Source organism: Plecotus auritus, assembly GCF_963455305.1.
Source record: "Plecotus auritus genome assembly, chromosome: 3".
In the NCBI taxonomy this organism is placed as follows: Eukaryota; Metazoa; Chordata; class Mammalia; order Chiroptera; family Vespertilionidae; genus Plecotus; species Plecotus auritus.
Window position 1 is genome coordinate 108337476 of NC_137772.1, and position 25487 is coordinate 108362962.

Genomic DNA, 25487 nt, shown 5'->3' on the forward strand with positions numbered 1-25487 from the left:
AGAAATAAAAGGCATCCAAATTGAAAGAGAAGAAATAAAACTGTCCTTATTTGCAGATGACATGATACTGTACATAGAAAACCCTAGAGACTCCATCAAAAAATTGTTAGACTTAATAAATGAATTAGGCAATGTAGCAGGATACAAAATTAATGCCAAGAAATCTATGGCATTTCTATGCACCAATAGTGAAATTACAGAAAGAGAGAGTAAAAAAGCCATCCCATTTACCATTGCACCAAAAAAATTAAGATACTTAGGAATAAACTTAACTAAGGAGATAAAGGACCAATATGCAGAAAACTACAGGACACTGAAAAAAGAGATAGAGGAAGATATAAACAGATGGAAGAACATACCGTGTTCATGGATTGGTAGAATCAACATCATTAAAATGTTCATACTACCCAAAGCAATCTGTAGATTCAATGCACTTCCCATTAAAATACCAACAGCATATTTTACAGACCTAGAACAAACTCTCCAAAAATTCATCTGGAATAAAAAAGACCCCGAATAACTGCAGCAATCCTGAGAAAGATGAACAAACTATGTGGGATCTCAATACCAGATATTGAGCTGTATTACAAAGCCACTGTTCTCAAAATAGCCTGGTACTGGCACAATAACAGACATATACATCAATGGAATAGAATAGAGAACCCAGAAATCGACCCAAGCCATTATACTCAATTAATATTCGACAAAAGAGTCAAGAGCATACAATGGAGTCAAGACAGTCTCTTCAATAAATGGTTTTGGGAAAATTGGACAGATACATGCAAAAAAATGAAACTAGACCACCAACTTACACCATACACAAAAATAAACTCAAAATGGATAAAGGACTTAAACAAGACAGGAAAGCATAAAAATACTAGAGTAATCCACAGGCAACAAAATCTCAGACATATGCTGAAGCAATTTCTTCATTGATATAGCTCCTGGGGCAATGGAAACTAAAGAGAAAATAAACAAATGGCACTACATCAAAATAAAAAGCTTTTGCACAGCAAAAGAAACCATCAACAAAACAACAAGAAAGCCCACTGTATGGGAGAACATATTTGCCAATGTTATCTCTGATAAGGGTTTAATCTCCAACATTTACAGGGAACTCATACAACTTAACAAAAGGAAGATAAACAACCCAGTCAAAAAATGAGCAAGGGACCTAAATAGATACTTTTTGAAAGAAGACAGAAGGAAGGCCAAGAGACATATGAAAACATGCTCAAAGTCACTAATCATCCAAGAGATGCAAATCAAACAGCAATGTGGTATCATCTAACACCTGTCAGAATGGCTATCATCAACATATCAATAAAGGACAAGTGCTGGAGAGGATGTGAAGCAAAAGGAATCCTCTTGCACCGCTGGTGGGAATGCAGACTGGTGTAGCCACTGTGGAGAATAGCATGGAGTTTCTTCAAAAAACTGAAAATGGAACTCCCATTTGACCCAGTCATCCCACTTCTAGGAATATATCCCAAGAAGCTAGAAACACCAATCAGAAAGGATATATGCACCCCTATGTTCATAGCAGCACAATTCACCATAGCTAAGATTTGGAAACAGCCTAAGTGCCCACCAGCAGATGAGTGGATTAAAAAACTGTGGTACATCTACACAATGGAATAATATACTGTGGTAAGAAAATAAAAAGGAATTCTTACCATTTGCAACAGCATGGATGGAACTGGAAAGAGTTATGCTAAGTGAAATAAGCCAGTCAGAGAAAGATAAATATCACATGATCTCACTCATTTATGGAATATAATTAACAACATAAACTGATCACCAAAAACAGATCCAGAGACAGAGAAGCATCGATCAGACTGTCAAACCTCAGAGGGAAGGTACGGGAGGGTGTGGGTAAGGGGGAAAGATCAACCAAAGGACTTGTATGCATGCATATAAGCCTAACCAATGGACACAGACAACAGGGGGGTGAGCGCATGAATGGGGAGGTTTGGGGATAATGGGGGGCTAAAAACACATATGTAATATCTTAATCAATAAAGAAAAAAAACCACCTCAGCCTGTCTCCTAAAAATTATAATGGCGTTTATCTTCAAAGAGATGACATTTTGATTTGTAATACAGGCTGTATAGTAGGCCCCTTCTCCTACCTGTATTAGAAAAGAATTATTATAAGTAATTTATAAGCTGGGACCCATGAGAAATGCATAAGGATGTGTGGTACACACGAAGCTACTATCTGAATGATGTTTTGAAAAGGTTAGTATAATTATTGCATTTGTTTTGATAATCCCCATCCCATAAATTCAGTGGATGGAAAACACATCCTAATCTCCACAAAGTTTCCTGAACCTGAAAATCTTGTAGTTGATGGTGAGGGGAATCAAGTCCTCCTTATTGACTTTCCATCCAAGCCTCCTGTGCCATGCCATGCCATGGTAGGGTTTAATCCAGCAAGCTGGAATCCACAGTGGCCCTTTGGGGGTAGAAACACATGCATATCCTCTCCCCCATATTAATAATTCATTGGGTACCATCTCACCGCAAGACTTGTGGTTTCTCAGATGGGGTTATCTCTCTACAAGAGACCCATCTCAGAACAAAAGACGCACACAGGATGAGAGTGAAGGGGTGGAAAAAAAATTCCATGCAAATGAAAAGGAAAAAAAAAATGTTGGGTAGCAATACTCATCTGAAAAAATAGAGTTCAAAATGAAGGCCATCACAAAATACAACAAAGGTCACTACATAATACCAAAGGGATCAATACAACAAGAGGATATCACCTTGGTAAACATATATGCACCCAATAAAGGAGCACCTAAATAAATTAAAATAAACAATTCTAGAGGACTTGAAAGGAGAGCTCAATAACAATATAGTCATAGTAGGGAACTTTAACAACCTGCTAAATTCACTGGATAGGTCTTTCCGACAAAAACTTAACAAGGAAACAGTGACTCTAAAGGACACACTGGATCAGATGGATTTATTTGACATTTATAGAACATTTCACCCCAAAGCTGCAGAATAGACATTCTTCTCAAGTGCACATGGGTCATTCACAAAGACAGATCATATGTTAGCACACAAAACAATTATCTACAAGTTCAAGAAGGTTGAAATAATATTAAGCATCTTCTCAGATCACAATGGAATGAAATTAGAACTCAACTACAGTAAAAACACCCCAAAACATTCAAACAAATGAAGACTAAATAGCTTGTTCTTAAATAGTGAATGGGTTACCAATGAGATCAAGAAAAAAATAAAAAACTTTCTGGAAACAAATGAAAATGAACACAAAACAACCCAAAATCTATGGGACACAGCAAAAGCAGTCCTGACAGGGAAGTTCATAGCACTACAGGCATAACTAAAAAAATAAGAAAAATCGGCAATAAACTATTTAACAATATGACTTAAAGGACTAGAAAGAGAACAACAAGGATTACCCAGAGTAAGTATAAGGAAGGAAATAATAAAGATTAGAGAAGAAATAAATAACTTAGACAGTAAAAAAAAAAAATACAAAAAAAATAAAACCAAGAGCTGCTTCATTGAAAGGATAAAAATGGTTGAAGAACTGTTAGCCAGATTCATCAAGGCACAAAGAGAAAGGACCCAAATAAATAAAATCAGAAACAAAAGTGCAGAAGTAACCACAGACACCACAGAAATACAAAGGATTGTAAGAAAATACTATGAACAAATATATGCCAACAAGCTGGACAATATGGATGAAATGGACAAATTCTTAGAATAATACAACCTAACACAGAATCAGGAAAAATCAGAAAATCTGAATAGATCTGTAACAAATGATGAAATAGAAGCAATAATAGTAATAATAATCCTATCTAATAAAAGGTTAATATGCAAATGAACCATCACTCCATCACAAAGATGGTGACACCCATAGCCACAAGATGGCAGTGCCCAGTCTTTTCAGCCCCACCAGAGTCCCCCAGTTTCAGGGGTGCAGCTGCTAAGAGCGGGCAGCATGAGTGGCCTGGTGGAATGCTTGCTTCATCGCTGCAGTGACGAGGCAAGCGTTCCACCCTGGCCGCGGAGGGCCTCTGGGCAGTGGGCACAGAGCATCTGGGAAGGTGGCTGGAATGCTTGCGTTGTCACCTTGGTGACGAGGCAAGCATTCCACGCCCAGCGGTGGATGGGCCTGTGGGCCGCAAAGCAGCCAGGCCCCGCAGAGAGCTACTGGCGCATGGATTCATGCACAGGGTTACTAGTAATAATAATAATAATAATAATAATAATAATAATAATAACTCCCAACAAAAGCCCTGGTCTGGACAGCATTCCAGGGGAGTTTTAGCAAACATTCAAAGAACTAACACCTATATTTCTCAAACTATTCCAGAAAATCTAAGAGGAAGGAACACCGAAGCTCTTTTTATGAGGCCAGCATTATCCTAATTCCAAAACCAGATAAAGACACTACAAAGAAAGAGAATTGCAGGCCAATATCCCTGATGAACATAGATGCTAAAATCCACAACAAAATATTAGCCAATATAATTCAGCAATATATTAAAAAGATCATACACCATGACCAAGTGGGATTTATTCCAGGGATGCAAGAATGGTACAATATCCACAAATCAATAAATGTGATACATCACATAAATAAATTGAAAGACAATGATCATATCATGTGATCAAAATGACATGCTCATATCAATAGATGCAGAAAAAACATTTAACAAAATCCAACTCCCATTTTTGATAAAAACTCTCAGCAAAGTAGGAATAGAGGGAGTATATCTCAACATGATAAAGGCCATATGTGACAAACCTAGAGCCAATATCCGAGTCACTGGGCAAAAACTAAAACCATTTCTCCTAAGAACAGGAACAAGACTGGGATGTCCACTTTCACCACTCTTTTTTTTTCTATTTTTTTTTTATTGTCTAAAGTTTTACACATTTCAACTTTTCTCCCAGTTGACCCCCTCCCACATCCCTTCCCAGCCCGGGCAAGACCCCACCACCCCAGTGTCTGTGTCCGTTAGTTATGCTAATATGCATGCATATAAGTCCTTTGGTTGCTCTCTAACCCCCCCTCCCCTACCATTTGTCTCTAGATTTATCTATTCTTGTTCATCAAATTATGTTGATCATTATACACCACATATGAGTGAGATCATGTGCTATTTATCTTTCTCCGATTGGCTTATTTCGCTTAGCATAATGGTCTCCAGTTCCATCCATGCTGTTGCAAATGGTAACAGTTCCTTTTTAATAGCCGTGTAGTATTCCATTGTTTAGATGTACCACAATTTTTTAATCCACTCATCTGCTGATAGGCACTTAGCCTGTTTCCAAATCTTAGCTATTGTAAATTGTGCTTCTATGAACATAGAGGTGCAGATATCCTTTCTGATTGTTGTTTCTGGTTTCTTGGGATATAGTCCTAGAAGTGGGATTACTGGGTCAAATGGCAGTTCCATTTTTAACTTTTTGAGGAAACTCCATACTGTTCTTCACAGTGGCTGCACCAGTCTGCATTCCCACCAGCAGTGCAAGAGGGTTCCGTTTTCTCCACATCCATGCCAGCACTTGTCGTTTGTTGATTTGTTGATGATAGCCATTCTGACAGGTGTGAGGTGGTACCTTATTGTTGTTTTGATTTTCATCTCTTGGATGATTAGTGACTTTGAACATGTTTTCTTTGTCTCTGGGCTTTCTGTATATTCTCTTTTGAAAAGTGTCTATTTAAATCCTTTGACCATTTTTTGATTGGATCGTTTATCTTCCTTTTGTTAAGTTGTATGAGTTCTCTGTAAATTTTGGAGACTAAACCCTTATTGGAAATATCACTGGCAAATATGTTTTCCCTTTCTTGTTGTTTTGTTGATGGTTTCCTTTCCTGTGCAAAAGATTTTTATTTTGATGTACTCCCATTTGTTTATTTTCTCTTTAGTCTCTCTTGCCCTAGGATCTGTGTCTGTAAAGATATTGCTATGACATATGTCTGCAATTTTGCTGCCTATGGAGTCTTGTAGGATTTTCATGGTTTCCTATCTTACATTCAAGTCCTTTAGCCATTTTGAGTTTTTTTTTTGTGTGTGTGTGTGTATGGTATAAGTTGGTGATCTAGTTTCATTTTTTTCATCTATCTGACCAAATTTCCCAGCATCATTTATTAAAGAGGCTGTTTTGACTCCATTGTATGCTCTTGCCTCCTTTGTCAAATATTAATTGAGTATAATGGCTTGGGTCAATTTCTCTGTTCTCTATTCTGTTCCATTGGTCTATGTCTGTTCTTGTGCCAGTACCAGGCAGTTTTGAGAACCGTGGATTGGTATATAACTTGATGTCCAGTATTGTGATCCCTCCAAATTTATTCTTCTTTCTCAGGATAACTGTGGCTATTCGGGATCTTTTTTTTATTCCAGATGAATTTTTGGAAAGTTTGTTCTAGATCTTTGAAATATGCCATTGGTATTTTAATAGGTATTGCATTGAATCTATAGAAGGCTTTAGGTAGTATGGACATTTTAATGATGTTGATTCTACCAATCCATGAACATGGTATATTCTTCCATTTGTTTATGTCTTCCCCTATTTCTTTTTTCAATGTCCTGTAGTTTTCCGAGTACAGGTCTTTTACGTCCTTTGTTAAGTTTATTCCTAGGTATCTTAATTTTTTTGTGTGCAATGGTAAATGGAATTGTTTTTTTCATTTCTCTTTCTGTGAGTTCATTATTGGTGTATAAAAAGGCCATAGATTTCTGGGTGCTAATTTTGTATCCTGCTATATTGCCCAATTCATTTATTAGGTCTAGTAGTTTTCTGATGGAGTCTTTGGGGTTTTATATGCAGAGTATCATGTCATCTGTGAATAAGGACAGTTTTACTTCTTCTTTTCCAATTTGGATGCCTTTTATTTCTTCTTCTTGTCTGATTGCTATGGCTAGTACTTCTAGTACTAGGTTGAACAGGAGTGGTGAAAGTGGGCATCCTTGTCTTGTTCCTGTTCTTAGGGGAAATGGGTTTAGTTTTTTGCCCATTGAGTATGATGTTGTCTGTAGGTTTGTCATATAGGGCTTTTATTATGTTGAGGTAGGATCCCTCTATTCCCACTTTGCAGAGAGTTTTTATCAAGAAAGTGTGTTGGATTTTGTCAAATGCTTTTTCTGCATCAATTGATATGATTATGTGATTTTTGTTTCTCAGTTTGTTTATGTGATGTATTACATTTATTGATTTGCGGATATTGTACCATCCTTGCATCCCTGGAATAAATCCCACTTGGTCATGCTGTATGATCTTTGTAATGTATTGCTGAATCTGATTTGCTAGAATTTTGTTGAGGATTTTAGCATCTATGTTCATCAAGGATAATGCCCTGTAGTTCTCTTTTTTTGTGGCGTCTTTATCTGGTTTTGGGATTAGGGTAATGCTGGCTTCATAGAAAGAGCTTGGAAGTGTGCCTTCACCTTGAATTTTTTGGAATAGTCTGAGGAGGATGGGTTTTAGTTCCTCTTTGAATACTTGGTAGAACTCCCCTGTAAAGCCGTCCAGACCAGTGCTTTTGTTTGCTGGAAGATTTTCGATTGCTGTTTCAATTTCTTCAGTAGTTATTGGCCTATTCAGGTTTTTTTATTCTTCTTGGTTCAGTCTTGGGAGCTTGTATTTTTCCAAAAATATGTCCATTTCATCTAGGTTGTCCATTTTGTTGGAATAGAGTTGTTCATTGTATTTTTTCATAATCGTTTATATTTCTATGGGATTGGTTGTTACTTCACCTCTTTCATTTCTGATTTTTTTTTTTTATTTGGGTCCTCTCTCTTTGCTTCTTTGTTAGCCTGGATAGAGGTTCATCAATATTGTTTATCCTTTCAAAGAATCAGCTCTTGGTTTTGTTAATCTTTTGTTTTTTTTTGTTTTGTTTTGTTTTTTTTTTTGGTCTCTATGTCATTTATCGGCATTCTGATCTTTACTATTCCCTTCCTTCTGCTTGCTGGGCTTTTCTTGTTGCTCTCTTTCTAACTCTTTAGTTGTAGGCTTAGATAATTTATTACCACTTTTCCTTATTTTTTCAGGTAGGCCAATAGAGCTATGAATTTCCCTCTCGAGACTCCTTTCACTGTGTCCCATAGATTTTGGATAGCTGTGTTTTCATTGTTGTTTGTTACCATGATGCTTTATGTTTCTTTTTCGATCTCTCTGGTAGCCTAGTCATTGTTTAATAGCATGCTATTTAGCCTCCTGGTGTTTGATTATTTTGATTGTTTTTATTGTACTTGATTTCTAGTTTTATGCCATTGTGATCTGAGAAGATATTTGATATGATTTCTATATTCTCGAATTTGAAGAGACTTTCCCTGTGTCCCAACATATGGTCTATCTTTGAAAATAATCCATGAGCACTTGAGAAGAATTTATATTCTGTGGCTTTGGGGTGAAATGTTCTGAAGATGTCAATTAATTCCATCTGATGTAGTGTGTCATTTAGGATTGATATTTCTTTGCTGATATTTTGTTTAAAGGATTTGTCCAGTGGTGTTAGTGGGGTATTAAAGTCCCCTACTATGACTTCATTGCTGTCAATCTTTCCCTTGATATCCTCCAGAAGTTTATTTTTATGTATTTGGGTGCTCTTGTATTGGGTGCATATATGTTTACCAGAGTTATATCTTCTTGTTGGTTTGCTCCCTTTAGTAATATCAAGTGTCCTTCCTTATCTCTTATTATGTCCTTCACTTTGAGATATAATTTGTCAGATATAAGTATTGCTACCCCAGCTTTCTTTTCATTTCCATTCACCTAAAATACCATTTTGCATCCCTTCACCATCAGTCTGTGTGAATCCTTTGTTCTGAGGTGAGTTTCCTGTAGACAGCAGATATATGGGTTATGTTTTCTTATCCACTCAGCTACCTTATGTCTTTTGATTGTGGCATTTAATACATTTATATTAACAGTTATTATTGATAGGTTTTTGTTTGTCACCATTTTTATTTTTTTATGCCTGTGTTGCTTCTTCTCTTCCTATTTCTTCTTTTTACAGCAGACCCTTTAGCATTTCTTGCATTGCTGGTTTGGTGGCGATAAACTCCCTTAGTCCTTTTTTGTCTGTGAAGGTCCTAATTTCATTCTCAATTTTTATTGATAGCCTTGTTGGGTACAGTATTCTTGGATTCAGACCCTTGCTTTGGATGACTTTGAATATTTCATTCCATTCCCTTCTGGCCTGATGCGTTTCTGTTGAGAAATCTGTTGTTAGTGTGATGGGAGATCCTTTGTAGGTAACTTTCTTTTTCTCACTGGCCACTTTTAAGATTCTTACTTTGTCATTGGCATTTGCCAATTTAATTATAATGTACCTTGGAGTCAGTCTTTTGGGGTTCATTTTGCCTGGAACTCTGCGAGCTTCTTGGACTTGTGTGAGTTTTTTCTTCCTGATATCAGGGAAGTTTTCTGTCATTATTTCTTCAAACAAATTTTCTATTCCTTGCTCAGTTTCCTCTCCTTCTGGCTCCCCTATTATGTGATGTTGTTTCGTTTCATGTTGTCCCAAAGTTCCCTTAGGCTCTCTTCTTGTTTTTTAAGCTTGTTTTCTAGATGCTGCTCTGCTTGGGTATTTTTTCCTACCTTGTCTTCTAGCTCACTGAGGTGGTCCTCTGCTTCTTTCAGTCTACTGTTGATGCTTTCTATTGAGTTCTTTATGGCAGTGATGTCATTTTACATTTCTTCTTGGTTCTTCTTCATTTCCTCTTGGTTCTTGCTCATATTGTCGAATTTGTCTTCCAACCTTTTTAGCGACCTTATGACAGCCATGGGCAAACTATGGCCTGTGGGCCGGATCTGGCCCATTCAGCTGTTCTATCTGGCCCGCGGAGCCGAAAGAGCAGAGGGTTCTCTTGCTCTCCCCTCCACTCCTTCACCAGCAGCAGTGTTAACATGGCAACGTCGGGAAACAGGGCTGCAGCTCCTTCTTCTGAGTGGGTGGATTTAAATTCAGTAGAAGGAACAACCTCTCAATCTTCCAGAGGCTCCTTGTAATGCCCGCGGACGCGTCCCCCGACATCACCCTGGGAATGCGTAGACACGTTATCATGGTGATGTAGGGAGACACGCCCCTGGAGAGCACAGTATCAGAGCATTAGCTAAAAAGGAGACCAACAACACTGTTCCCACTGAAGTTGATGTTTTAAAGGCCAAAAACCTTTCAACCCAGTCTACATTGCCATCTACATCTACGTCCCGGGCATAATTTGGAAGTTGCACTAAAGAAAATGTTTAATTTACTGTTTACACATTTTGTTCTTTTCTATTTGTTTTAGTTTTAAATTATTTTATTATATTTAAGTTTAATTTGAAAGGCTTTTGTATCTTTCCTTTGTTAGGCAATTTTATTTTGCCTTTTCCATCTTCAATATAAGGTATGTTATTGTGCTATGATTCCTCCATTTTTTGAAGTTTCAAGTTATAATAATTAGTGTTTACATTCTTGTTAAAATGTTTGAAATGAATAAAACTATTGAAATAAAAAAAAAGACCGTACCCTTTTATGTAATGATGTTTACTTTGAATTTATATTAGTTCACACAAACACTCCACCCATGCTTTTGTTCCAGCCCTCTGGTCCAGTTTAAGAACGCATTGTGGCCCTTGAGTCAATAAGTTTGCCCACCCCTGCCTTATGACCATTTCTCTGAATCCTTTTCCTAACATATTGCTTGGCTCCATTTCTTTTACTTCCTTTTCTGGTGATGCCTCCTTTTCTTTCGTATGCGTGCTGTTTTCTTTGACTACCCATGATCTCTCCTCTCCGGGTGTCTGGTTATGTAGCTCTCTCTCTCCTGCATTGACTTAAAGGCACAAAATACAACACAACAAGGCACAATGCACAAGGTATCTGAACACAAATGTATTCACAATACTAATAACCCCAAATAAAGGTGACCACCAGAGAAAAGAGAATTAGGGGTTTAAAAAAAAAGAGTGCAGAAATGATATTGAGAAAAGGAAAAAAAGTAAGAGAGTAAAGAAAGAGAATAAAAAAGAAGGGGGGAAAACTACTTATATGGGGAGAAATCTCCAATAGAACAACAACTAATCCAAAAAAATGCAAACAACTAACACCCAGATCTGAATGCAAACCACAAACAGCAACTAATAACAAGTGAGGAGAGGAAAAACAGAACAAAATAAAGAGAAATAATCACACAAACAAACAAACAAACAAATCTAATCAACAATAAAACTAACAACAATAGGATAGAGAAAAAGAAGTGCCAAATAAAACAAATAACATAAATTTTAAAAATAAACAAAAAAAAAAGAAAAAAGGGAAGAGAGAAAAAATTTGGATAGTGAAGAGAGAGAAGTGTGTACGGACTTGGAGCAGGGGACCAGAAATTAGATATATGAGTAGGATGAATTTTTAACAGGGGGTAAAAAGAAGTAATAGGAAAAATCTAAAGCAAGAATAGATAAGAGAAACAGGACAATAAAAACGGAAAAATGAGGAAGAGAGTGTTGGCATAAACGTAATATTGAGATAGAGTAAAATGATGCTAAAGGAAAAATGAAAATAGAATGTAAAACACTAATCCTAAAATAAAATAAAGAGAAAATAAAATGAAACTTTAAAAAAAAGGTAAAATAGTAGTTGTAATAATACTGATTAAAAATAAAAATATAATAATTAAAAATGTAAAATCAAGTGAGAAAAAAAGAAAAATATTTAGTTTCTTAGGTAAAAGATAAAAAATAAAAATGTGCAGTAGTGAAGGTCATTCACTTCCTTGACTTTTCTGTTTGGCATGCCTGTTTCCTGTCAGGTATTCAGGAAAGTATTTAAGTTCCCTGTGTTCCACAGCTCCTCTGTGTCATACGCCACAATCTTGTTTTCAAGTAGGCAGTATTTCTTTTTTACTCAGCCTGCCTGAGGTTATATTTACACAAGAGTCAGTTTGTGATTCAACCCCTGGGTGGCAGTGTTTCTGTATTGACATCCAGGGCTATAAGTCCTCTCAACCCAGTATTTAGAATTTGTTTTCCCTGCTGCACTTAATACTGGTTTGGGCGTATGGACTGCCCCAGAGCTGTTTTTCTGATTGTTTCTCCCCACTCTGATCCCTAGGTTCCACAAAATCAACTTTCCCCTGCAGTCTCTGAGAGTGTTTTTAATTGGGTGATCCTATGTACTGTGCTTAGTAATCAAAAGCAAGGATTTAAAGAGAAAAAAGAGCCAGAGTAAGTGCTCTCGTGACTTTTTCTCCCTGGCACTGGGCGTGACTCTGCTTACGTCTCTGTGCACGTCATTTTCCCCTGGCACAACACAGCCAGTTTACTGGTAAAATTTCTGGCTGCCTTTTTGTGCCCAGCCCAGCTATGGGTTGATTTCTAGATTTTCCTTCAGTCAGCAGCCCTGTGGATCCCCTTCCACATTCACAGACTACGCTGGCCCCAACATCCATGGATTTTGTGGGGTGCAGACTTCCTCTGAACCTCTAGATCCTGCTGTGCACATTTCTCCCTTCAGTCTGGATCGCAGTCCTCACCCTTTTCCGGGTGAAATCTGACCTTTCCATGAGAAGGTGCAGAGCTGTTTGAGACCCAGTGTTTGTGTGTTCACTGCTTTTCCCTGGGTGTTGTGGTTGTAGGGTCCCGTTAAGTATCCAATTCTTCCCAATTGAAGGTAAGGCTAGGCTCCCAATCACAGCCACTCTCCCCTTCAAGATGGTGTGGTCTCGGTGGCAGAGCTGGTTGTTCCAGGAGAGATTTCAGCAGCAGTGGAGGTTGCCTTTCAGGGGAGCCTGGTCCGACAGTCCCCAGCAGTCCCTTGGAATATAGCTGTCCCTCACAAATAGACACTCCCTGTACACTCTTCTTTCATTCTCTCACTCACACACTATCTTGCAGCCTGACTTCCCATCAGCAGCCATCTTCCTATCTTCCATCTGGAATTATTTTAACCCTTAGCATTGACTTCTATGAAGAAAGGCTCGCTGTGATTTTCACATAGTTACATTTCAATTTTTAAATATGACCTTAGAGTTGGTATTGTGGAAAAGAAATGATAGGTAAGAGGACTTCATAAAGAAGCTCTTTTGCTTCTGAAAGAACTAAATATCTTTGCATTTAGCTTTGAGCTTGTGCTTCTTATTCCAAGTACTATACAGTGCATTGCAGGAGAATTCTAATTGACCTTTATTTATATTTTTCAAATAGTGTGGATTCTTGTGAGAGGGTGGATTTCAGGAGGTTCTGATAATGCTAAAGAACTGGAAGAAGAGTTCATGCATTATGTCCTATTTTTAGGATAAAGTGGGCCTTTTCCATTAAGAGGAAAAGAATATCCAGAGCCACCCACATCACTGAAATGTACATTCTCTGTGTGATTTTGCAAAGAACAATTCCATTAGATTGTTAAGTGGAAATGTTTTGCATTATATCTGTGATCAGAATAATCCATAATGTGGTATTCTGTCAGGTGGAAAAGAGTAAACTCTACTGCTGGCACTTTAGAGAGATTTTGAAAATGTCTGGTGTCTTTTTGGTCCAGAAGAAAACCTAATGCAAATCTTAATCCCTTTAGTGTAAAGAAAGAACCATCCTTTTGTTATGTTGTATGAGTTCCTTATATTTCTTGGATATTAATGCCTTATCAGATATATCATTGGCAAAGATGTTCTCCCATACAGTGGGTTCTCTTTTCACTGTTTTGATGGTTCCTTTTGCTGTGTAGAAGCTTTTTATTTCAATAAAGTTCCATTTATTTTCTCCTTTGTTTCCTTTGCCCAAGGGATGTATTGGCAAACATATTATTACGCGATATATCTGAGATTTTGCTGCCTATGATTTCTTCTAGGATCTTTATGGTTTCATGACTTACATTTCAGTCTTTAACCATTTTTAGTTTATTCTTGTGTTTGATGTAAGTTGGTGATCTAGTTTCATTTTTTTAAAAATATATTTTATTGACTTTTTACAGAGAGGAAGGGAGAGGGAGAGAGAGTTAGAACCATCGATGAGAGAGAAACATCAATCAGCTGCCTCCTGCACACCCCTTACTGGGGATGTGCCTGAAACCAAGGTGCATGCCCTTGACCAGAATCGAACATGGGACCCTTGTGTCTGCCAGCCAACGCTCTATCCACTGAGTCAAACCAGTTAGGGCTAGTTTCATTTTTTTTTTTTTTTTGCATGTACCTGTCCAGTTTCCCCAATGCCAATTAATGAAGAGACTATCTTTACTCCATTGTATGCTCTTGCCTCCTTTGTCAAATATTAATTGAGCATAATGGTTTGGGTCAATTTCTGGGGTATCTGTCCTATTCCATTGATATGTATGTCTGTTCTTGTGCCATTACCAGGCTGTTTTGGTTACAATGGCTTTATCTTATAACTTCTTCTTTCTCAAGATTGCTGCAGCTATTCTGGGTCTTTTTTGGTTTCTTATAAATTTTTGGAGTATTTGTTCTAGATCTGTGAAAGATGCCATTGGTATTTTAATAGAGAGTGCATTGAATCTATAGATTGCTTTGGGTAGTATGGCCATCTTAATGATGCTAATTCTACCAATCAACTTAACAAAAGGAAGACAAACATTCCAATTTTTTTTAAAAATGAGAAAAGGACCTATATAGACACTTCTCTAAAGTGGACATACAGAAGGCCAAGAGACATATAAAAAATGCCCTGAGTCACTAATCATCAGAAAGATATAAATTAAAATGACAATGAGGTATCACCTCACATCTGTCAGAATGGCTACCATCAACAAATCAACAATTGACAAGTGCTGGTGAAGATGTGGAGAAAGGGAACCCTAATTCACTGCTGGTAAGATTGTAGCCACTATGGAAAACAGTATGGAGTTCCTTTAAAAAATTAAATATGGAACTGCCATTTGTCCTAGTGTTCCCACTTTTAGGAATATATCCTAAGAAACCCAAAGGACCAATCAGAAAGAATATATATACCCCTATGCTCATAGCATCACTATCTATAATAGCTAGGATCTGAAAACAGCCCAAATACCCATCAGAAGATGAGTGGATGAAAACACACACCTTTGGTACATTTACATCATGGAATACTATGCAGCAGTAAAAAAGAAAGGCTATCTTACCCTTTGAGACAGCATGGAAGTACCTGGAGAGTATTATGTTATGCAAAATAAGCCAGTCCGAGACAGACATGTATCACTCATGTGTGGAATACAAAGAACAAAATAAACTGAACAATATAGATACAAAGACACAGAAACATGAGACAAACTGTCAAATCTCAGAGGGAGGTAGGGGTGGGTGGGTGGGAACAGATGAACCAAATAATTTATATATATAATAGAGGCCCGGTGCATGAAATTCATGCATGGGTGTTCCTCAGCTTGGCCTACACTCTCCCCTGTGGGATCAGGCCTAAACCGGCAGTTGGACATCCCTCTCACAATATGGGACTGCTGGCTCCTAACTGCTCACCTGCCTGCCTTCCTGATTGTCCCTAACTGCTTCTGCCTGCCAGACTGATCACCCCCTAACCACTCCCCTGCTGGCCTGACTGACACCTAACTGCTCCCCTGCTGGCCTGATCACCCCCAACTGCCCTTTCCTGCTGGCTTGATTGCCCAGAACTGCCCTCCCCTGCCAGCCTGATCACCCACAACTGCCCTTCCCTGTTGGCCTGGTCATCCCCAACTGCCCTCCCTTGCTGGCCTGATTGCCCCCAACTGCCCTCCCTTGTCAGCCTGATCACCCACAACTGCCCTCCCCTGCTGCAACCTGCCTCCTCTGCTGGGACCTGCCTCCTCTGTGTGAGGTGGTAGAGGTGCCAGGACTGGCCTCCTCTGTGCCGCCCAGAGCTGCAGGAACCCCAGGCCTCACCATGTAGAATGGCCGCCGGGCCATACCTCCACTGTGTGCGTGGCCACCTTGTGGCGACAATCTTGTGATGATGTCATGCAAGGGCATTGACCAAGGGCATCGTGTGAGGGCATGATGCCACCTAGGCTTTTATTATATAGGATATGCATAAACAATGGACACAGATAATAGTGGGGTGAAGGCCTAGGGTGGGAGGCAGGTATGAGCCAGAAGGGGTTAATAGGAGGAAAAAGGGACATTTTAACACTTTCAACAATAAAGACACATTTATTAAAAGAAAAAAAGAAGAAATATTATATTTTACTAGAGTCCCAGTGCACGAAATTTGTGCTTGGGAGGGGGGTCCCTCAGCCCAGCCTGCACCCTCTCCAATATAGGACCCCTCGGGGGATGTTTCACTGTCTCTTGCAATCTGGGACCGCTGACTTCTAACCACTTGCCTGCCTGATTACCCCTTACCCCTCTACCTGCCTGCCTGATCACCCCTAACCACCTCTGTCTGCCTGCCTGATAGCCTCTAACTGCTCCCCTACTGGCCTGATTGCCCCTAACTGCCTCTGCTTCGCCCCGCACCTGGGACCCAGGATTCCCTCCTCTGGCCGGTTGCAGGCATCTGGGACCCGGGCTTCCCTCCCTCTGGCTGGCCACAGGCACCTGGGACCTGGGCTGGCTTCTCCTGGGCTGGCTGCAGCCACAGGGGACCATGGGCAGGTGGCTTTGCCCGGGCCACAGCCACAGGTGCCTGGGACCATGTCGTGGGCTGCTTGTCCCTCTCCCGGGCCACAGGTGCAGCCACTGGTGCCCCGGAATGCGGGGACCATGGGGCATGCGGATTGTCCCTCTCCTGGACTGCAGGTGAAGGCATACCGTAGCCACTGGCGCCCTTGACCACGGGGCATGCGGCTTGTCCTTCTCCTGGGCTGCAGGCGCAGGGGCAGCTGCTGGTGCCTGGGACCACGGGGCAGGCAGCTTTTCCCTCTCCTGGGCTGCAGCCCCAGCCACTGGTGCCCAGGACTGTGGGGTGGGCAGCTTGTCTTTCTGCCGGGCTGCAGGTGCAGGTGCAGCTGCTGGCACCCGGGGACTGTGGGGCAGGAGGCTTGTCCCTCTCCTGGGCCGCAGGCTGGCTGGTCCCCATTCCTCTCTCCCCAGTGTTGAGAGTCTGAGTCCTTACAGAGTGATGGCATGAGGGTGTGACTATTTGCATATTAGCTCTTTATTTTATAGGATTATAATCTGACCAAGTGCAGGGATAGTAGCTTGACTTCTACATAATCTCTCAAAGTCGATAATCCTAGGTGAGCACTCAGTAAAGGTTAATCAAGGAAATAAACTGGAATAAATAAAATCAGCATTACAACATACTTACGCATTCTAATGTTTCATGGTTTTGTGGATGAAAGGGGCCACATGCTAACCTGACAAGCTCAGGGAAGGCCTGCATGGCAGTCTTGCAAACTCAAAAACCTAAAGTAACCACAAAAGATGGTCTGAAATTAAACTTTAACTAAAAACAGTTATGGGTAGTCACCTCCTAGGCCAGTATCTTCCTTGACAAGGTCAATCTTTACCTTAATTGAGCTTTTTTTTTTTTTTACATTACAATACCATATCATTGAAGTTACAAGTCAGGGTAATTTGTAACTTCCCTTTTTTCTGGACCCCTCAGGGCACAACCAAATGTCCCTGGGCACCAGGACAGAGATGATAAATTCCTTCATTGTTTGTGTTATGATGTTAATTGTTGACTGTTAACTATCCTGTACCCACCTAAGTAAAAAAAGTATGTGTCTATCATTTTATTTTTTATCCAATCCCAGAGGTCTCCCCGCTTTGCTTTCTCCCACCTTCCTAATTTACCAATGGGTTTCATGTAACCCACTTATGTCTTCTCCTTTGATTATAATCTATACTAATAAAAGGGTAATATGCTAATTAGACCGGACATCTTCCAGATGTCCTTCCTGACAAAGGCAGGGCCCAGGCGAAGCTGCCCGTGGTCCCGGGCGCCTGTGGGCAACCCTGGCGAAGCTTACTGTTCCTGTTTCTATTACTATGTAGCCTTTAGGGAATTTCCAGGCCTTGGTGGCGTGGCAGCAGCAGCAGCAGTGGCACAGTGAGGGGCGTGTTTCACTTCAAGGAAATTCCTAAATTTTCCCGTATTTGCTCGCAGATGAAATTTCAAAGTCTAACTGACAGTGGGCTGCCTGCCCGGGGGTCCTGGGGGCCTGCGGCCAGCCCAGGCAAAGCCGCCAGGGGTCCTGCGGGCCAGCAGCCAGCCTGGGTGAAGCTTACCATTCCTATTTCTATTACTATGTACCCTTTAGGGATATTTCCAGGCCTTGTTGGCATTAGCCTAGGAGGTGGCAGAGGCAGCAGCAGCACAGTGAGGGGCGTGTTTTGCTTAAGAAAATTCCTAAATTGCCCCATATTGTCTTGTGGACGAAATTTCAAAGTCTAACCGACAGCAAACGGTGGGCCCAGGGATCCCGGGGGCCTGTGGCTAGCCAGAGGGAGTAAAGCCTTGGTCCCAGGGGGCCTGCACCTGGCCAGAGGGAGGGAAGACCAAGGGTCCTGGGGGTCCTGTGGCTTGCCAGAGGGAGGGAAGCCTGGGTCCTGGGTGCCTGCAGCTGGCTGGAGGAACGAAACCTGGGTCCCGGGTGCAGGGGCTGAGACAGAGGTGGTTAGGGGTGATCAGGTCAGCAGGGGAGCAGTTAGGGGCAATCAGGAAGGCAGGCAGAGGTAGTTAGGGGTGATCAGGAAGGCAGGCAGATGAGTGGTTAGGAGCCAGCAGTCCCAGGTTGCAAGAGGGATATCCAACTGCCAGTTTAGGACCGAAAGGGATAGGGCCTAAACCGGCCATTGAACATCCCCCAAGGCGTCCTGGATTGGAGAGGGTGCAGGCCTGGCTGAGGGACAGCCCCCCTCCATGCATGAATTTCGTGCACCGGGCCTCTAGTGTACATATAATAAAAGGGTAATATGCAAATTGACCCTAACGACAGAATGACCAGAAATAGCAGGTCACTATTATGCGCACTGACCACCAGGGGGCAGATGCTCAATGCAGGAGCTGCCCCTGATGGTCAGTGTGCTCCCATAGGGGGATCTCCACTCAGCCACAAGTCAGGCTGATGGCTGCGAGCACAGCAGTGGTGGCTGGAGCTTCTCCTGCCTCCTTGGAAGTGCTAAGGATGTCCAACTGATGGCTTAGGCCTGCTTCCCTGGGGAAAGGGCCGAAGCTGGCAGCTGGACATCCCCCAAGGGGTCCTGGACTGCAATAGGGTGTAGGCCGGGCTGAGGGACTCCCCCCCCCCTTCAAAGTGCACGAATTTTCATGCACTGGACCTCTAGTAATGTATAAAAATAGGTGAAAAACTGCCATTCTCCAGAACATTATCCCAATCCATTGAGATTCTGCTTCCTGGCAATTATTGACAGTTTGGCTCAAATAAACTCACAAAAATTCTATACAGGTTTGAATGTTTTTACATTAACATTACTTGGCATAGTCAGCAGGATTCCAAAGAAGCTCACCCAGGACTATCCTGCAGTCCTGGACCCAGTGCTAGGATCCAGCAAGGGGCCCATTGAGCCCACTGGTTCCCTGCCCATTGGGTGAACTTGGGTGAACTGTCTCTTGGATCCAGGACCTCCCCTTGCTTTTGGTAGAGGGTCTGACTTTATTTGAGCTGTGTTTTAAAATTCTTGAGGTGGAACTAAGGTTAAGGGTTGACAGAACGCAGGCTAAGGGGGTACTGGAGGTAAAAAATAGGTGGTTTTGATTTTGCCTTTTTAATTGGAATTGCTTTCTGAGAGATTGAGCCAAAAAAAAACCTTCCCTCTATAAATGAGAGCTGAACTCATTCAGCTCCAAAGATAAAGGGACACATCCTCCCTCCAGTCCAATTCTCAGGTGTTCTTAAGTGACTAAGAATCTTTGTGGAGGTGTCAGAAATGCAGGAGCCCCTTAGAGAAGTCCCAACTCAACTGTAATTAACTAACTGGCTCATTCACAGGGCCATCATAAGGCTTGGTCTGCCTAGGCCCTGAATCCTTCTGGTTGTTTTAGACAGCCAGGAGAGAAACTGAGGTCACACTTGACCCACTACATAATATGTCTAGAAAATTTGCTCAGACTACAGATATCCAAAAATAAAATAAATTAACACAGGGAATTGTGCCTCTAAGGCCAGAAGCTCCCAAACCCCAGCCCTCATTTAATACTCCTGTTAGGAAGCCTTTACTTGTAAGTGCTTTACAGAAATGGGAAGATTTAACTAGAAAACAACAACTTAGAAATGACTAAATTGCAATTGTCTTTGGGTGCCTACATTAATATTTTGCATGCAGAAATTAGAAAAATGCTAGCTCTGAAAATAAACAGAATGACTATATGGGAAACAGATCTTGATTTGGAAATTAGAGGCTTGTAAGGGGGAGTATAGAAAAAAATTCTTCAAAAAAAAAAAAAGATGGAAATTAATAAGAAATTTTAGAGACTGTCTCAGAACTATTCTGAAGTTAATAAATGCCTACACCCCATTCCTCTCCCCCTTCCTTTCTGAGCTTCTTTGTCTGGAGTTGACCTTTCCTCACCCTTTTTCCTTCCCCTTCCATCTCCTCTACTACCACTGACAAAGAAAACTGAGAATAGGAATTCTAACAGCTCCCTTTAAAAAAAAGCTGATATTAGCTAGAGAGGAACCAGCAATTGTTCCCGACTTTATCCAGGACCCTGATGGATTCACAAAAGTTTAACTGTTAGAACATGTCATTCTGGCTATTCTGACCTATTCCAATTAATACACCTACTGGTTTCTGAGAGCAAGGCAACAGAATTACTAAATAAGGTCTGCTGTGAAACTTTAGAGGAATCTTTTCCTGTAAAAATCTAGGACAGTTGTCGGCAAACTCATTAGTCAACAGAGCCAAATATCAACAGTACAACGATTGAAATTTCTTTTGAGAGCCAAATGTTTTAAACTTAAACTTCTTCTAACACCACTTCTTCAAAATAGACTCACCCAGGCTGTTCTATTTTGTGGAAGGGCCACACTCAAGGGGCCAAAGAGCTACATGTGGCTTGCGAGCCACAGTTTGCCGACCACGGATCTAGGATATCATAAGAAAGACTAGTGACTCAGTGCATGGATTCGTGCACATTGAAAGGAAATTAATTAGAAGGAGGACGGTGGGGCAGGACCGGGTGAGATGGACCAGACATACCCTGGAGCCAAACTCCTGTGGTCCTTCCCCGGCATCTGCGGAGTAAGCGGGGTCCCTCCGTCAGGTGGGGTCCCTCAGCCTGGCCTGCGTGGATTGGCCTGAAACTGGCTCTTTGACATGCCCTGAGAGGTCCCGGAGTGCGAGAGGGCACTCTGCAAAGTTGCTGTTGTACAGGGTGTAGAACACAAACTCAATTGTGCAGTAAATGAGATTCAGGGCCTACAGTGCCCCAGCAACAACATAACCAATGGCCGAAGGTGGAATCATGCAGTCCTGCAAGGAATCAGGCTCTCTCTTCTCTGGTTTCAGGGTGCGTCACCCAAGAACCACCACTGACAAGTTACTGTAGCTCAGCAGCTCCTGTGTTGAGCATCTGCCCACCGGTCGGAAGGTCAGACACTTAGCATATTAGCCTTTTATACATATATTAGAGGCCCAGTGCCCGAAAATTTGTGCACTTGGGGGCATCCCTCAGCTTGGCCTGCACCTCTGGCAGTCCGGAAGGCCTTGGGGGATGTCCACCTGCCATTTTAGGCCCGCTCCCTGGGGGATAAGTCCTAAGCTGGCAGTCAGACATCCCTCTGGCAGTCTAGGAGCCCTTAGGGCAGTGGTTCTCAACCTTTCTAATACCGCTACCCTTTAATACAGTTCCTCATGTTGTGGTGACCCCCAACCATAAAATTATTTTCATTGCTACTTCATAGCTGTAATTTTGCTACTGTTAATGAATTGTAATGTAAATATCTGTGTTGCAACCCACAGGTTGAGAACCGCTAGCAGGGTTGCCTAAGACCATTGGAAAACACAGATATTTACATTATGATTCATAACAGTAGCAAAATTAGTTATGAAGTAGCAACGAAAATAATTTTATGGTTGGGGGTCACCACAACATGAGGAACTGTATTAAAGGGTTGCGGCATTAGAAAGGTTGAGAACCACTGCCTTAGGCGATGTCTGACACATGGGGAGCAGGCCTAAGCCATTAGTCAAACATTCTTAGTGCTGCCGCAGAGGCTGGAGAGGTTCCTGCCACCACCGCTATGCTAGCCAGCCATGAGCCAGCTTCTGGCTGAGCAGCGTTCCCCTGTGGAAGCACACTGACCACCATGGGGCAGCTCCTGGGTTGAGTGTCTGCCCCCTGGGGGGTCAGTGCACATCATAGCAACCGGTGGTTCCAGGTTGTTCTGCTGTTAGGGTCAATTTGCATATTACCCTTTTATTATATAGAATACTAGAGGCCTAGTACACAAAATTTGTGCACGGGGGGTGGGTGTCCCTCACTCCGGCCTGCACCCTCTCACAATCCAGGACCACTGGCTCCTAACCACTCGCCTGCCTGCCTGCCTGACTGCCCCTAACCATTTCTGCCTGCCAGCCTGATCACCCCCAACCCTCCCTGCCAGCTGATCGCCCCCAACTGCCCTCCCCTGTAGGCCCGATTGCCCACAACTGCCCTCCCCTGCCATGACCCACCTCCTCTGCTGGGACCTGCCTCCTCCATGCCACATGGAGCAGCAGTACCCCCAGGCCTCATCGTGCAGAGTGGCCACTGGGCCCCACCTCTGCTGTGCATGCGGCCATCTTGTGGTGGCCATCTTGTGGCGAAATCACACGTGAGGGCCATCTAGGCTTTTATTAGCATAGATCAGCCGTGGGCAAACTACGGCCTGCGGGCAGGATCCGGCCCGTTCGGCTGTTCTATCTGGCCCACGGAGCCGAAAGAGCAGAGGGTTCTCTTGCTCTCCCCTCCGCTCCTTCACCAGCAGCAGTGTTAACATGGCAATGTCGGGAAACACAGCCGCAGCTCCTTCTTCTGAGTAGAAGGAACAACTTCTCAATCTTCCAGAGGCTCCTTGTAATGCCCGCGGACGCGTCCCCCGACATCACCCTGGGAATGCGTAGACACGTTATCATGGTGATGTAGGGAGACACGCCCCTGGAGAGCACAGTATCAGAGCATTAGCTAAAAAGGAGACCAACAACAATGTTCCCACTGAAGTTGATGTTTTAAAGACCAAAAACCTTTCAACCCAGTCTACATTGCCATCTACATCTACGTCCCGGGCATAATTTGGAAGTTGCACTAAAGAAAATGTTTGAAAGGCTTTTGTACCTTTCCTTTGTTAGGCAATTTTATTTTGCCTTTGCCATTTTCAATTTAAGGTATGTTATTGTGCTATGATTCCTCCATTTTTTGAAATTTCAAATTATAATAATTAGTGTTTACATTCTACTGTTAAAATGTTTGAAATGAATAAAACTATTGAAATAAAAAAAAAGACCATACCCTTTTATGTAATGATGTTTACTTTGAATTTATATTAGTTCACACAAACACTCCATCCACGCTTTTGTTCCGGCCCTCTGGTCCAGTTTAAGAACGCATTGTGGCCCTCGAGTCAAAAAGTTTGCCCACCCCTGGCATAGATAGATTGTTTAAAAAGAAAACCTGAAGTGTGATTTACAAAGAGAAAACAGAAGCAAACATAGTGCTGCTCCAGAACTATGGGAGGTTATTTCCCCTTCTCCTTACTAATACTTTAGGAAAAATTGAAATGATCATAAAAGGGGAAGTTACTAAGGCCCTTGTAGATACTGGGGCTACTTTATTAATCCTACCCATCTAAGCTTCCCTCTCCCTCAGAGTAAAGCTTCTGTACAAATAGGAGGGGTGTCTAAGCAACCAATGGCTGTATTAAAATCAGTACCTGTTCCCTTTCAATTAGGGCATGTTAAGGGGCAACATATTTTAGTGCTCAGTTCAGTCTCAATTCACCTAATAGAGATTTTTAAAATCAGTGCTATCCATTATAAAATGGACAATGAAGAGATTTGGCCAATTAATAGCAACATTAAGAGCAGTGCTACCCTGCAGCTAAACTTGTTTTCACATTCACAGGGAAATGAATGGAGAATGAGGCCTTCTTAGATCAAGGTATCTTTTCCGTATATGTAAGCCATTATGAGTCAGAAATGGCACTCAGCTATATGCTACCTATAAACTAATCTCTCTGTAATTGCTACAGAGCCTAAGAGAAAAATATACTCAAATAGAAACATTTCAAAATGGATTATTTACTTAGTCCTTTTGCCAACGTTTGCCAATACTTGAGGAATTAAAGTACTTGCCTTGTTTCACTCTGCAGTCTTTTCAGGGTCAGAGGTGTAGCTCCAGAATATCAAAGCCCAGTAAATCCTTTTACATTCCCCTAAACCTCCCCTATTCAGCTCAAAATGCTATAATTGGCTTTCCAAAACCAAAGTCCAAGGACCTTTGAGATGCAAATACCAGGAACTCTGATCTGGGACATTTTATAAATATAAATCTCTGGACGATAGCCATCTAAACAAATCACTTTTAACTTATTTCAACTATTCCTTTCTAAAATAGTAAATTTTATTTAAGGGTACTGATTTCTAGATATTTTGAAATAAAATGAAATACTGAAACATTCACTGGTAAATAAGGCTTTAAATTCGCCTGCTTTTGTCTTTATTGCCGAAAATCTGTAAAATGGATTTAAGCTTTTGATAGAATGTCTGGTACTTGAAGGTGTGTTTCTTGAAAGTGAGTGTGTGTATAAAATGTGTTCATAAACATCAATCTAAGGAATACTGGTCACTCATTTTATTTTGGTTATTATTGGAAATTGAGGCTTCTGAGAGTTAAAAGTTCAAATTAAATTGGGAGAAATTATATGGTTGTGATAATAGAATGCATCAGGTATGGAAATTAATTTTTGAGGAAAAAAACTCTTGTGTTTTCTCTGCAAAAATTATGTTCAGGTCTTTATGTGTATGGTCTTTATGTGGTATGTGTTTGTCTGTGTATTACATGTGATAAATTTTTAGCCTCCAAATGGCATTACTAGGATATAATCTCTTTTTATTGTTTAAAGTATTACATATAGTAGTACATATACATCCTTTTTTTCCCCCATTGACCTTCCCTCAGCCTCCCCTACCCCCTGTCGCATGCCCATATCCCACCCACCCCCAGTGTCTTGTGTCCATTGGTTGTGCTTATATGCATGCATACAAGTCCTTCAGTTGATCTCTTTCCCCCCCTCCCCAACACTCCCAAGCCTTCCCGCTGTAATTTGACAGTCTGTTTGATGCTTTACTGCCTCTGTATCTTTTTGTTCATCAGGTTATAATGTTCTTTATTTTCCATAAATGAGTGAGATCATATGGTTAGGATATAATCTCTTATTGGCCTAATTTAAAAATGATTAAATACTTATATAAATTAAGCGGAATTCTGTGATCTGGATAAAATTTTTAATATTAAACCTGATTTAAGTTTGATTAATGTATATTAGAGTTATTACCGTAAATTATGTTTTTTCCTAGATTTACAAAGAGTTTATAATATAATCTTTTGGTTAATTATATTTGACAATCTTTCCAAAG